Here is a 12,892-nt window from a genome sequence, read left to right as displayed (position 1 = left end):
AGATGAACCTGGCCAACAGGGCAAAACCCCTTCTCTACTAAAAATACAAAAATTGGAATTGGTAGTATTCCATATAAATATATATTTATCCACATATATACATATATACACATATATACATATATCCATATAGAGATATATGCATATATATCCATATAGAGATATATGCACATATATATCCATATAGAGATATGTACACATATACATTCATATAGAGATATATATACACATATATATTTATGTAATTTCTCAACTTAATCGCCAAGTTCAAGATGCTTTTGTATGATACTAGGCATTTAGTCAATTCCTAAAGAACTGAGGGTCTTGGGAATTTAACCATGTCAATGCAGCCTTTTTTATATTATTAACTGAAGAAAATGGGTTCCCTTTAAAGTTTTTTAAAATTAGAAAATAGAAAGAAGTCAGAAGAAACCAAGTCAGGACTGTAAGGTGGATGCCCCTGTTTGATGAGAGGAATGAGCAAGTGCATTGTCATAGTGAAGAAAGTCTCTCTGGTGAAGCTTTCCTAGGTGTTTTTCTGCCAAAGCTTTGGCCAACTTTTTAAAACACTCTCATAATAAGCAGATATTATTATTTTGCCCTTGAGAACATCGATAAGAAAAATGCATTGAGCATCCCTCAAAATTGTTGCCATGACCTTTGCACTTGACCGATCTGCTTTAGCTTTGAGTGGACCACTCCCACCTCTTGAGAGCCATAGCTTTGATGATGCTTTGTCTTCAGCATCATATGGGTAAAGCCATGTCCTATCTCCTGCTGCAATTTTTTGAAGAAATCCTTCAGGATCTTGATCTTACTTGTTTAAAATTCCATCGCAAGATCTGTTCTGTCTGCAGCTGATCTGGGCACAACAGTTTTGGCACTCGTCAAGTGGAAAGTGTGCTAAACTTCAATGTTTCAGCCAGAATTGTGTACATTAAATGTTTTGAGATGTCTGTGGTGTTGGCTATTGTTTCTGATATTAATTGTCAGTCCTCTTCATCCAGGGCATAAACAAGATGAATTTTTTTTCCAAAAATTGATGTGGCTGGTCTGCCACTTCAGGCTTCATCTTCAACATTGTCTCATCCCTTCTTAAAATGAGTTATCCATTTGTAAACTGCTGATTTCTTTGGGGCATTGTCCCCATAAATTTTTCATAAAGCACCAGTGATTTTACCACCCTTCTAAGCTTCACTATAAATTTGATGTTTAACAAAATTCATGTTGCTCTAATAAGGGCTTTTTTCAAATTGATAGCTTATCTTTCTTAGTGCCTCAAGCTAGATTATGTTCAAATACGTTATAAGTTAGTGTGAGTTTATTTAGGTACCAAAAAATTGAAATTCATGAATAATTTCTCATAATACTTATTTTGCATGAACTTTTTGAAGACCCCCCATAAATGAGGAACCCACCACCAATATCATACTGAATAGTCAAAAATTGAAAGCCTTTCCACTAGGATCAAGAGTAAGAGAAAGATGCTCACTTTCACCACTTTTATTCAACATAGTCCTGGAGGTTCTAGCCAGAGCAAGTAGGCAAAAGAAAGAAATAAAGGGCATTTAAATTGGAAAAGACGAAGTCAAATTATCCTAGTTGTAAATAACATGATTTTTACATAGAGAAAACTTAAGGATTCCACAAAAAACTTTTAGAACTGATAAGTAAACTTAGTAAAGTTGCAGGATACAAAATCAATATACAAAAATCAGTAACATTTCTCTACACTAACAGTGATCCACCTAAAAAAGCAATCAAGAAAGCAATTCTTTTTACAACAGCTACCCCACCACCACCAAAAAAGAAAAAGAAAGAAAGAAAGAAAAAAAAATCCTAGTGATAAATGTAAACGAAGAGGTGAAAGATCTCTACAGGAAAAACAAAAAAAAAAGTTCAAAAAAAATTGCTGAAAGAAATTGAAGAGGGGTCAGGCACGGTGGCTCATGCCTGTAATCCAGAACTTTGGGAGGCCAAGACGGGCATATGGCTTGAGCTCAGGAGTTTGAGACCAGCCTGGGCCACATAGTGAAACCCCATCTTTACTAAAAATACAAAATAAGCTGGGTGTGGTGGTGTGCGCCTGTAATCCCAGCTACTCAGGAGAATGGGGCACAAGTATCTCAATGGAAGCATATCTCATGTTCAAGAATTTGAAGAATTAATGTCATTAAAATGTCCATACTACCCAAAGTGATCTACAGATTCAATGTAATCCCTATGAAAATACCAATGACGTTCTCTGCAGAAATAAAAAGAACAATTCTAAAACTTACCTAAAACCACAGAAGACCCTAAAGCAATGCTGAGCAAAAAGAATAGAGCTGGAGGCATCACACTACCTGACTTTACACTACAAAGTTATAGTAAGCAAAACAGCATGATAGTGGCATAAAAAGACATATATGCCAATGGAACAGAAGGGAGAACCCAAAAATAAATCCATGAATTTACAGCCAATACATTTTTTACAAAGCTGCCAAGAAGATACATTGGGAAAAGAATTGCCTCTTGAATAAATGGTGCTGGGTAAGCTGGATATCCATACACAAAAGAAAGAACCCTGACCTCTATTTCTCACCACATACAAAAATCAACCCAAAATGAACTAAATACTTAAGTGTAAGGCTGTAAACTATAATATGAAACTACTGGAAGAAAGCATTGGGGAAATGCTACAAGACATTGGTCTGGGCAAAGAATTTTTTGGGGTAGGACCTCAAAAGCATAGGCATCAAAAGCAAAAAGAGACAAATAAGATTACATCAAGCTAAAAAGTTCCTGTATCGCAAAGGAACAATCAACAAAGTGTAGAGGCAACCTACAGAATGGGAGAAAATATTCGCAGGGAGAAACCACATGACAGGGAATTAATAACCAGAATATATAAGGAACTCAAACAACTCAATAGCAAAAAACAAATAATCTGATTTTTAAATGGGCAAAAGACCGAAACCAACAGTTCTCAAAAGAAGACATACAAATGGCCAACAGGTATTTGAAAAATGTTCAACATCACTAATTATCAGGTCAATGCAAATCAAACCACAATGAGATATCATCTCACTCCAGTTGAAATGGCTATTATCAAAACGACAAAAGATAACAAGTGTTGGAGAGAAAATAGAAAAACGGGATCCCTTATAAACGACTGGGAGAAATGTAAATTAGCATAGTCATTATAGAAAACAGTATGGAGTTTTCCAAAAATTAAAAATACAAACACTGTATGATCCAGCAGCCCCACTATTTGATATATACCCAGAGGAAAGGAAATCCATATATCAGAGACATATCTGCACTCCCGTGTTTATTACAGCACCACTCACATAGCCAAGATAGGGATTAACCTAAGTGTCCAGCAATGATGAATGGATAAAGAAAATGTAGTGTACACACACAATGGAATACTATGCAGCCATTAAAAGGAATGAAATCCTGTCATATGTGACAACTTTGATGAACCTGGAGGACATTATAGTAAGTGAAATAAGCCAGGTCCAGAAAGACAAATACCTCATGATCTCACTCACATGCGGAATTTCAAAAAGCTTACCTTATACAAGGAGAGAGTAGAACAGCGGTTACCAGAGACCTACAAAAGTAGGAGGGAGGAGGGGATAAGGAGAGGTTGGTCAATGGGTACAAAGTTACATTTAGGAGGAGTAAATGCTGGCTTCTACTGCACAGTAGCATGACTATAGTTAACAATAATGTATATTTCCAAATAGCCAGAAGAGGCAATTTTGAATATTTTCACTGATAAGGGTTGGCTGTGTCCCCACCAAAATCTAAACTTGAACTGTATCTCCCAGAATTCCCACATGTTTTGGGAGAAACCCAGGGAGAAGTAATTGAATCATGGCGGCCGGTCTTCCCCGAGCTATTCTCGTGGTAGTGAATAAGTCTCACCAGAGCTGATGGGTTTATCAGGGGTTTCAGCTTTTGCTTCTTCTTCATTTTCTCTCGCTGCCGCCATGTAGGCAGAGCCTTTCACCTTCCGCCATGATTGTGAGGCCTCCACAGCCGCATGGAACTGTAAGTCCAATTAAACCTCTTTCTTTAGTAAACTTCCCAGTCTCAGTATGTCTTTATCATCAGCAGAACAAAGGACTAATACACTCACCGCAAAGAAGTGAGAAATGTTTGAGGTGAAAGGTATGCTAATTACCTTGATTTGATCATTACACAATGTATACATGTATTGAAACATAACATTATACCTCATAAACAGGTGCAATCCTGTGTCAATTAAAATTTTAAAAAGAGAAATATGCATAAGATGAAAAGCTATCACTTTAATCCTGGTGGAGCCAATAGATAGAAAAAACGTGGACCCTTGACATACCACTGGGCTGATTAACAGAGTTGAGAACCTCCTGTCTCCAGACTTCTGGTTCATTAGTCAATGAATGTCTTGTGATTTAAGCCAGTGATCCTCAAAGTGAGACACCTAGACCAGCAGCAGCACGGCCATGGAACTTGTCAGAAATGCAAATCCTTGGGCACCACCCTAGACTGAATGAAAGACCCTGGGGGTGAGGCCCAGCAATCTGTTCTTTAACAAGTCATCCAGGTGATGCTGACGCAAGCTAAACTTGAGAACCACTCATTTAAGCCATTGGTAGTTGTGTTTTGGTTATTTTTGACTGAAAGAGTTCCTGACTAACATCAGCAATTGTGTCAAATCTCAGTAAGGGTGGTTTCTCTATTATTTATTACACAGGATTTTTCTTCTAACAATCCCTATTGCTCTGTTGATGGCAGCAGCAGGCCATTCAAAGCAGCTGCTGCCATGGCACCTGCTGCGGTGGGGTGTGGGCCCTGGCCACGGGTCCTCAGGTGCTGATGCTGAGGCAAACAGTGTCTGGGGGTTTACCACCTGGGAGCTGCTGCAGTGGGGCCAGGCAGGGCCAGGCCACCCTCCAGCAGGGGAATGGTACAGTCAGACGTGGAGGGGTCCCAAGGTGAAGATGGGCCCAGGGCAGTACTGCCCTTGAACATGGAGTGCAGGGACTGGGCCTGGAACACGGAGTGGTGGTCACGCTTCAGGGGCCTGGGACAGGAAGCAGGAGTGACACCCATTTCCCAGACCCAGCCAGCCACGCAGCTGCTGCGCCCACCCTGCCCACAGTACCAGGGTCCTGTGCCTCAGCGGGAGGCTCAGTGTGGGGCTGTCTGAGGCCACGTCCACAGGATCCACCCCACGTCAGGGTGACTGCAGAGCCTGGCACTCCCACAGCCAGGCTGGGGCCCGCAATCTACTCCCAGAGGCTATGCCCTGGCAGGGTTGTGAGCTGAATGAGGGGGAACCCGGGGCCACTCTGAGTACCAGGGTGCAGGAGGAACTTGTGGCAATGTCACCCTTGCCCCAGTCACCAGCCCGGCCAGGCAAGGGGCTGGAGCCCTGCCCCAGGCTGCAAGGAGGCAAACAGGGCAGCAGAAGTGGCTGCGGGAGTAGCAGTGGCTGCAGTGGGTCCCCTGTGCCCCATGTCCTCAAAGCAGCTGACTGTGCTACCCCCACCCTCAAACAGCCCAGCAGGACCCACTCCCAGGCCCAGAGCCTCCTCCACAGCCTCAACCTCACTCCCTGTCATGTTGCAGGAACCCATGAGCACCTGGCCAAAAGCACAGCCAGGACTTGCAGGACCAGTCCCAGAAGCCTCAAGTTCATTTGTGCAGGGTTGGCTGGGACCACCATGCCACCCGCACCTCAACCCCTGCCACTGCAGGGAGATGCAGAGAAGGCGCATGGCCAGGGCTGTGCACTCTGAAGATCTGGGGACAGGCAGAAGCCCTACCCCACCCTCCCCCCACCAGTTGTCAGGGCTGGAGCTCCCCAGGAGCAGCTGCAGCCACCCAGCTCATGGCTGTAGGCCTAGGCCTCCCGGTCCTCTCGGGGCAGGAGGGACCCTCCATAACTGCAGGCTCAGGGGTGTCTACTCCTGCTGCCTAGCCTCTCCCCACTCCCAGCAACTGCTCCGATCTTGAAGCAAGGTTGGGGCCCAGCCCAAGCACTGTTGCAGCCCAGCTGGGTTTGTGCAGGCTCAGGGAAGTGCTGACGTGCTGGTCCCCTGCCACCTCAGCCCCTCTGGACTTTGGGCACCAATGGAGGGAGGCCAAGATGGGGTTGGGGGGCAGCCCAGAACTGGCCTGCAGCAACCCCTTGGCTCCAACAGCCTGGGTGCCATAGGCAGCAGGATGCAGACAGGCTCTTGGATGAGAAGGGGTGGGTCCCCAGTGAGGCCTCACCTTCAAGCCAGGGAGGGCCTGAAGGCTCAGGACCAGGCTTCTAGTCCCACACACCAGAGTGGGGACTTGTGATGCCTTTTCCTAGCTGCCCATGGACCAATTGGCACTCACTTCCAGCACTCTGAGGCCCATAAAAGCCCCATGCTCAGACAGCATAGAGCAGAAGATGGAGAGATGTCAAACTGCAGAGAGGAGCTACCCTCTCCAGGGCCCCTCGCTGCTGCCAGCAGCAGATATCAGGATGACCAGTGGCAGAGAGGAGCCATCCACTCCAGGCCTCCTCTCTGCTGAGAGCTGCAGAGATGATGGAATGACCTGCCTCCAAAGATAACCCACCCAGTCCAGGGCCTCCTCTCTGCTAGGAGCTGAACACTTGGTGGGACAACCTGCCTACAGAGAAGAGATACCCACTGCAGGTCTCTTCTGAGCTGTTCCAATACTCAGTAAAACTCTTCATGTTGCTCACCTTCCACTTGTCTGCGTACCTCGTTCTTCCTAGATGCAGAACAAGAATTTGGGCAAAGGTGCCACAGCCACAGAGGTTTCCAGTCAGAAAAGTGACACCCCAAAAATCCAGTAACACTGTCACAAGGTTACAGTTTACTTACAGTGCACATAGTTTTCAGAGAAAATCATCATCTTTATTTCTTTACTAAATGTTCTATATTTGTTGCCAGTTTCTACCTTGCTAAGTGGTGTGTGCACGTCTTTCATGTGCACACATTTGTGTGTGTCAGAACAACTAGTCAATATTTTTATCTTTGCAGGTTGAAATAATCTTTTTTTAGTTTAGTCTACTCAAAGTCAAATTCTTACTAAAGCTGATTTAATGTTGTTTGGCCTTCTCAGCCTCTTTAGTTGCAGTGCTTAGTCTCTCTCAGCATTCCTCTCCTAGAGGTGGGTGACCCATGCAACTTTTTGGCAATGGGATGGAAGCATCCAAGATCCATATTATCTTCTGGCTCCAGTGATCTCTGGGCCAATGTGCCCTGTCTACCTGGTCATGCTCCTACTGATGGCATTGATGGCTGGATTTGGTGGTTGGTGTAACAAAAACTTTTGTTTCTCTTGCTTTGTCCAGTGCCTTGTGGAACTTTCTGTCTGCCTGACTACCCTGAGATCTGTGGTCTTTGCAATCGCTTGGAGTCTTGGATCTGGAATCCCTTGTCAGTGCCACGCCCTCCACACAGTGTCTGGCCTTGCTTGTAGCATTACATCACCCCACCCCAACAAGTTGAATGGTTCCAAGTCCCCAGTGAAGACATCCAAGAAATTTTGAGTCCTGTTCATGCCATGAATGATTCAGGAAAGCTAAACTCAATCTTAATCTTGATCCAAAGCATAAAATTCACTTTGCTACTCTATCCCATGTTGGCAAAGAAGAAACCTTTGAGATAATCTCATTTTAGAGTTTTTAAAGTCCTTTGCTTATCTAAAGGCCAAAGACCTGAAGTTCCCACCCTAGGATGATGTTGTTTCCCAGGAGACACTTGGCAATGTCTTTGAGGGGCACTTTGGATTGTCATAACTTGGGGGGAGGTTGCTACTGGCATCTAATGAGCAGAGGCCAGGGATGATGATAAACACCTTGGTAGACTGTGGCGGGCAGCATCCAAGATTCCATCCCCTGGTAGCCATGCCTTGCATAACCCCCTCTTCCTGCATATGGGCAGGACCTATGAAAATGATGAGATATTGCTCTCATGTTTATGTTACTTCCTATGGCAAATGGAACTTGGCAGGTGCAATTAAGATCCCTAATCAGTCGACTTTGAGGTAAGCAAAATGAGACTATCCTGTGTGGACCTCACCTAATCAGGTGAACCTAAAAGAGACAAGAAGCAGCAGTAGACAAGCTCCAGCCTTGCAGAAACAAACAGCCTATGCAGGGGGCCTTGGGAATTTTTAATTCAGGGAGTCTCATAGCAGGAACTACAGGTGGCCTCCAACAGCTGAGAGTGACTCTTATCCAGTAAGTCAGCAAGAAATTAGAGACCCCCATTTTACAACCATAAGGAACTGAATTATGTCAACAATCTGAGTGAGCTTGAAAGAGAACCCCAAACCTCAGATGAGAATAGCCCAAGCAACACCTCGATTTCAGCCTTGTAACACCCTGAGCAGGGCACCCCAGCTAGGCAGCAATTGGACTTCTGACCCACAGAAACTGAGAGATAATGGATGTATGTGAATTTAAGTCATTAAGTTTGAGGTAATTTGCTATGTAGCAATAGAAAACTAATACAAATACACAGGAAAGCCCCCACAAAACAAAGCATTATCTGCCCAAAATATCAACAGTGCCACTGTTGAGAAACCATGCCCTGGAGGGAACATGTGTGTCCTCCCCACCACTCTTTCCCCCATCCCTAAAGAAGAGAAGAAGAGACTGTCTAGGCATTTCACCTTCTCAGCCTGTACTCCTACTTTATTCTTTTCTAGGTTCACAAACCACAAAGCTGTGTACATGAAGTGTGGGGAGAAGAGCGGGAAGCAGATATCTGGGCGACTTTGGAAAAAACTGGAATCTCCTGAAGGAGAGATGCCCAAGCAAGTAGGGCGGCTGTGAGCCAGAGAAAGATCAGTGGGAGTTAGTATTGAGTTTTGATGCATGAGGTGCAATGAAAGCATGTCTTCTTAACCCATGACATTGTCAGCAAAATCTTTTTTTCTTGTTAACGCTGTGTGTCTTTAGATTTGCTTTTGAGTGTTGCAACAAGACACTGAAAATAAGAGTCCTGCTTTGTAGTGAGAATGAGGGTGAGAACAGAGACTTTCCTGGTTACTTGTGAAATTCCCAAGAAGACTTTTGGCAGCTGGCATTATGATGCCAATTATTATAATTTTATGGATGAGGAAATTGAGGCTAACAGATGTTGGGCAATTTTCCAAAGTTATTCAGCTAATGATCAACCAAACAAGGATTTTAGACTTCAGGATGTCTAATGAGGGCTCCTATATTTTGCAGACCTCAGGATCCTCACTGCTCTATTACCATGTATTCATTACTTCCATAAAGATTCTGTATAGCAGGGGCACTCAATGCCGGTTACACTCAAATGACCCAGGAAGCTTTTAACATAACACTGATGTCCTGGTTCCTCCTCTTGCTCATCCCCACACCTGAACATCAGAGAATCTGATTTCATTGCCTGGGACATGGTCCCAGGACTAGCAAGAGCTCCTAGAAGGCTCTAATATGTGTGCCCAGGGTTAAGAACTATTATTCTAAAAACATGATTCTCTTTAGTCCGTAGCGATTACAACACTGTCCAAGCCCATTTGTTTCTTTGGCATTTTTCAAATCGTTTCTCTTTCAGAGATATCAATGATTACATAATCCTATTTGTCATTCTAAGGGCCTGGGTTTGTTTGTTGTTTGTTTGTTTCCACAGGAAAAATATACAGCGGCAAAGCAAGTAGCAAATGCTAAAAAGTGATGCAGTGACGTAAAAAGAAGCCCTATAGCACTTTCTCAGCAGGCCAACCCTAACAAAGTATCGCCCTTGGCGTTTGCTGACTCTTAAACTATTTAATCATGGTCACAAGTACAGGAACAATGTAGGAAGTCTTCAACTTACCACTTGTAACTGGAATATATTGAGACACTGCCTTATCTCACACCCCTTTTGTATCTAAATATTAAGAACGACTGTAAGGATTTCTTTTTTTTTTTTTTTTTTTTTTTTTGAGACAGAGTCTCACTCTGTCGCCCAGACTGGAGTGCAGTGGCATGATTTCAGCTCACTGCAACCCCTGCCTCCTGGGTTCAGGCAATCTTCCTGCCTCAGCCTCCCGGGTAGCTGGGATTACAGGCACCCACCACCACATCCAGCTTATTTTTGTATTTTTAGTAGAGATGGGGTTTCACCGTGTTGGCCAGGCTGCTCTCAAACTCCTGACCTCAAGTGATCCGCCTACCTTGGCCGCTCAAAATGCTGGGATTATAGGCGTGAGCCACCACATCTGGTCAGGATTTCTTCTTAAAATGTATTTACTATTCCTTTCCTTTCAGAAATTCTGTTTTTTGTTTGTTTGTTTGTTTGTTTGTTTTTTCCCTTATTTGAAGAGGACAGGGGAGAGAACTAATGAAGATTAAGAGGCTCAGGTACAATTAAAATTAACCAATCCCCAATCACATTTACAGGAAATGTGAGGTGCCTGATTTTTTCCATTCATCATGATTATTTAATTTAGCCACATAAACAACATACAGCATCCTTCATCATCTCACAGATCAAAAGCAGAGCAAAACTACATGTGTCCCAAATAACCAACAACAAACATTATTTTTCGTGGAATCATTCTTACAAAGCTGAGAAAACTGGGCGCCCAGATAAAAATTCCCAGACCTGCAACCCACACTGCAACGAACCTGCCGTCTTTTTCTTTTTCTTTTTTTTTTTTATTTGAGACAGAGTCTCCCTCTGTCACCTAGGCTGGAGTGCAGTGGCACAATCTCGGCTCACTGCAACCTCCACCTTCAGAGTTTCAAGCAATTCTCCTGCCTCAGCCTCCCAAGTAGCTGAGACTATAGGCATGCGCCACCACGCCTGGGTAATTTTTTTGTATTTTTAGTAGAAATGGGGTTTCACCATGTTAGTCAGTTTGGTCTCGAACTCCTGACCTCAAACGATCCACCTGCCTCGGCCTCCCAAAGTGCTGGGATTACAGGAGCGAGCCATCACACCTGGCAAACCTGGAGTCTTGATTTCATCTCTACCACAGTGCAGCACGTGGGCACAACAGACCCGTGGAAGACTCAGTCCGTCCAAGACCTAACCCAGAGTGAAGGCATCCCAGCCTATAGGTATCTAAACTCGTAACATACTTTCCCTACCTGGTTACATACACCTCTTCTCACTTATGAACAAGGTTTTATATGGTATGATATCTATCTGGTAATTTAGGGAGGTAAGCATGATAATAATGATGACAGCTAATGTCCATGAAACCCCAACAATGTGAGTCTGCTCTCAGCCCCCCGGATGTCTGTCATTTAAACTTCACCAACAGCCCTGTGGGGTGCATGATGAAGAAACTGAGACCAGGAGAAGAGAATAACATCTCAGTGTGATAGAGTTTGTAAGTAGTAGAGCAGGGATTTCAATACAGATTGTCTGGTTCCAAACCCCTTGTGTCATGTTCCCTTCCATGGGCAAAAGAAAAGAAAAAAAAAAACAACAGTGCATTAAGTAAAGAAACTTGCTTAATCAATAATTCCTGCATTCATATTGCAGGTAAATTAGACCTAACTTCAAATTATATCTGGGAGAAAAAAACATCCATGAAAGTCTTTCTCATTAAAACAAAAAATAAAGGCATTAGGCTGATTGGTAGAGGTGCTTGCCCTGCACAAGTCTAGTACTGACCAGAGCTTCTGCTGAACTGTAGGAGGCAGCGTTGTGGTTATCCTGTACCTGGCGTTCAGGACCTGCCAGGCCAACCCCATCCTTCCTCATTCTCATGGTCTACTGTACTGCCACATCTACTCTGCCTACCACCTCCCACTAATCACCTGCCTGCATTGTGGCTGGAGTCATCTTTTGAATATGTACCTCTTTAAGAAATGACTATGACTTCATATCATCCTTGGGATGAAGGATCCCTAACTTTCCCTGTCACAGCAATTTTGTATTTTGGTCATTTTTCATGGTACTCTCAAGAAAAAAAAAAAAAAACCTACTACCCATGTATTAATTGGGTCCAAATAACTTAATAGTAGTAGCTCATGGGGTGTTCAAGAGATGTTGCCATTTCCCTCAAACATTTAAAATATCTCGGGGCAGCCCTGTAGGTTCCTTGTGGCACCTCCAGGCACCTAAGCATACAGTCTGGAAAATTCATCTTGTGAGGATTCACACCAAAGACTTTAGAGCACCCACCTATGCCAGTTCTCCTTTACTCACCCACCTGGTCTCATACTTGTGACTCCCCCTCAACTCTCCATTTCAACCACATTTCTAGGCCACTTATAAATACCACCTTCTACCCAAAAGACTTTCTCCCCATCCAACCCACCAAACCTTTTTGCCTAAGTGAGGCTTGCTTATCCCTAAGTCCTCAGTTCCAGTGGCAATTTCTTAGAGAACACCTGTATGACCTCCCTGACTAGGTTAATTGTTCCAATCACACGCTCCCCTGGTACCTCGAAATTGTGTGTGTGTATATATATGTGTGTGTGTATATATATATATACAATTTACCATTATATATGTGTGTATATATATATACACAATATATATATTTACCATTATACCATTTTATATATGTGTATATATACACACATAAATGTATATATACACATATGTACATAAATACATATATACACATATATACATTTATATCTGTGTATATATTTATATATGTATGTGCATGTATACATAATTTCAAGGTGCAAGTAAAGTGCATATAAGGGTGTGTGGGGGGGAGGGGTGTGTAGTGTGGATGGGTGTGTGTTTCTTTAATGACTTTCTGACTCATGACTCACTGTAAGTTCCATGAGATCAGGAGTCCTGCCAACCATTAAGTCAGCCTCTAGCAGCCCTAGCAGTAAGTCTGGCACGTAGGAGACATGAAAAACACTCGTCCTGAATAAATAAGTGAATGAATGAATCTACACTTGTCAGCACAACCA

The 12,892-nt window shown here is 43.4% G+C and overlaps 2 protein-coding genes across 5 annotated transcripts in view; one reads left to right on the top strand and one right to left on the bottom strand.

Annotated features, from left to right (window-relative positions):
* Nucleotides 1-12,892, top strand: part of SOD1 (superoxide dismutase 1) — a 1,049,346-nt gene that overhangs the window by 311,689 nt on the left and 724,765 nt on the right. The gene's annotated exons all lie outside the window — the stretch shown is intronic.
* TIAM1 (TIAM Rac1 associated GEF 1) overlaps nucleotides 1-12,892 on the bottom strand; it is a 1,375,699-nt gene that overhangs the window by 749,300 nt on the left and 613,507 nt on the right. The window lies entirely within an intron of this gene.

Source organism: Macaca thibetana, chromosome 3 (assembly GCF_024542745.1).
Source record: "Macaca thibetana thibetana isolate TM-01 chromosome 3, ASM2454274v1, whole genome shotgun sequence".
NCBI classification, from domain to species: domain Eukaryota; kingdom Metazoa; phylum Chordata; class Mammalia; order Primates; family Cercopithecidae; genus Macaca; species Macaca thibetana.
Note: the sequence above shows the minus strand (reverse complement) of the source record. Positions and strands in the feature narration are given on the sequence as shown.